Source organism: Stegodyphus dumicola, chromosome 7 (assembly GCF_044657685.1).
Source record: "Stegodyphus dumicola isolate Sdum_Otavi_A_Nest chromosome 7, ASM4465768v1".
NCBI lineage: Eukaryota > Metazoa > Arthropoda > Arachnida > Araneae > Eresidae > Stegodyphus > Stegodyphus dumicola.
In genome coordinates, this window is record NC_140774.1 from 154,468,860 (window position 1) to 154,471,728 (window position 2,869).

Sequence of the window (2,869 nt, forward strand, 5' to 3'; positions counted from 1 at the left end):
TAATTGCAAGATTTATGCAGATAAAAAGCAATGTACTCACTAGAAGAAAAAGATATAATGATACTCCTAAAAAAAATCCAAAGATAAACTAATGGTAAACGTATTAAATTTATTATCTTAATCCTGTCGTCATTAGCTCGTTGCAAATTCATAACTGCTGAATCTAATTATCCACTCCAGTAAATTCAGAGAATTTTCATGTCCCTCCCATCCTCACGAATTTATAATGTTGCCAGCATCTATATGCAAGTCGTAGTTGAAAATCTTCGCATAGTTGCATTCTTTATGAGGATACCGGCATTCTTGCGGTCAGTTTGTGGGAAAATGTGCCGGTACACTTTAGCGAGATGGCTGCAACGTTCAAGCCAGCCCCACTAGTCCTATCGTGTCATTGGAATGATCGTAATCCTTTAAAAGAAATGGCGTTTTATTGTGTAAAAATTGTCTGTTCTGGGGTTAATGAAGTAATTAAATCAAAAGCATTATTCTAATTTAGCAACTTAAACCTTACTTGTTTCTCATTTGGCATTTTTATTCCAAAGAGTAGTATAATAATTCCACATTAATTAACATGCATTTTTTCTTAATGTCGTATCTTGATGACGTTTCTTAATGATTGGCATTGTTACTAAGTGTTCTGTGGTCATAATAACATGTCGACAGACATAGTCAATTTAATTTCATTGCAAAAAGTTCTAGTTAAGCAATTTCATAACTATTGAACCACATTATATTTTAGAGCATTAAGCTGAACTATAATTTTTTCATTGGAGATAGTATTAAATTTTCAAGTTTGCAAAGTAACTTTGGCATTTCAAATAAGTATTTAGAAATATTTTATTTTCACGAAACCGATAATGATTATGAAATTCTTCCAAAGAATTATTAATTAAATATTAGTATATTTACTGAATAACTAATTTTAGGAAAATGTGAATACTTACCTATTACAATTTTAGATAGTTATGGTTCGAGTAAACGCTATGTGGTATATGATGTGAAAGAATAAAATGTAGCTGTGTCTAAAAAAATAAGTGAAATTTTATTTTCAACATGCAGCAATATTCACAGAATGCGTGAATGTTAGGAACTTTAGTCATTAATTAAGGGGACGGTAGACTTTAAAATAGCTAAAAATCAACCAAAATATTGAATTTATTTTTTTACTCTCGTAATATTCCATATACGTAATTACATCGTATGCAAAAAACCCAGTTCAAATATTCTAATTTTTAAAGAAGTTACAAGCATTTACAATGTGTAAACAACGTAAATTTTGCCCTTTAAATTTTGGAGAAAATGTAGAAAAATTTACTTCAATATTAATTGACTGATATTTGTCCAAAAGAAGTGTTTATTTCTAAAACAAAGGCTAGAAATGTCAAGTATTGACAGCTATTAATGAATTTAACTTTGGTTATGTGAATGCTACATGCGTAGAGCAGGAGGAACAAACTCGTTTTCCCTATTCGTTGCAAAAATGCGTGATCAACGTCGCTTGAGCCAAAGCAAAGAGAAGTTTACCTGCTTGGAGAAAAACAGAAATAGTAAAAAAAAAATTGTAAAGCATCAAAAAATAATGTAAATGTAACAAATAAAGGTAAAACATATGATGCGAGTGAATTTTGAAAGTTGTAGATTATTAGATATAATGCATAAACTGTTTCTACTTCTAACTTCGAATTATACCAATTTGCGATATCTTTATTTTTCTCATATTTAATATTGTGAGATTAAAAATAGTTAAATGATACGAAAATATTATCTAGTGTCTACATATTCAAAGTTAATTTGCTGTTTCTCATGACCATGTATTAAAGACAAGTTTGAAGAAAAACTTTAAATTCGGTTTTCTCAAAAAAAAAATTTTTTCGCAGTTCTTATGTTTTGAAAATGCGTCTCATTTTTAGTTTAAAATGAATGATATTTAGAACAAACTATCTTGTTATAGATTACAATAGATCTGTGTGTGCATTTTTAGATATGAGATTATTAAGAAGTTTATATTTGTGATAATGTTTAACAAAAGATGAGATTTTTTTCGAAAACTGGGTTTAAGTTCACAAAAATCCCTTTTAAAAAATTATGATTCATTATATTCAATAACGGGTACACAGAAACTTTTGTTAAGTCTTTATAACTAACTTAAAGGAAAAATTAGGAAAAAATATTAAAAATTAGCGCCCAAGGAGCATTTTAAATCTTTAATTAAAATAATTCTTTTTTTTATTTGATTTTCAATTTAAAATAAATTGAAATTTTGAACATATATTTTATAAACCGATGTTATAATACGTATATGTAAAAAATTTCTTGTTGAAAACACAAAAACTTAGAAAAATCATTTTTAAAGTCCACCGCCCTCTTAAAACAAAAATTGTCTTAAAATGGCAGATTATTTATAATAGAATTTTGAATCGTTACACATTATATTGTGATGTGGGATTTACCTAGTAACATAACTTAGTTGAAGTTGCAGAAATAAAATACTTATAGATATCATTTACTGATAAGTAATACTGGAAATGTATTTATTTGATCTTACACCGTAATCCGTTGCTCAGTAGTATCATGAATTTAAGTTTTATAATCGCAATTTATAGCTGAATCTGATAATTTTTAAACGTCAGACATCCAATTTTATAATTCTTTTGTATATTCATTAATTAAAGCGAATGAATCAGACAAAGATCTATTTCATTTTGGGGAAAAAAAAGATTACCTTAAATAACGGTGATAATCTGAGATTTTTAAACGATAAGTTATAGCTAGACTTTAAAATATCTTTAAAAAGTTTGGAGGCGCCGGGTATCGATCCCGGTACCTCTCGCATGCTAAGCGAGCGCTCTACCATCTGAGCTACGCCCCC

At 28.4% G+C, this 2,869-nt stretch overlaps 1 non-coding gene across 1 annotated transcript; it reads right to left on the reverse strand.

Moving 5' to 3' along the window:
- Positions 1-2,796: 2,796 nt before the first annotated feature.
- TRNAA-AGC (transfer RNA alanine (anticodon AGC)) lies at positions 2,797-2,869 on the reverse strand. Its single transcript has one exon. It is a non-coding gene; the product is annotated as a tRNA-Ala (tRNA).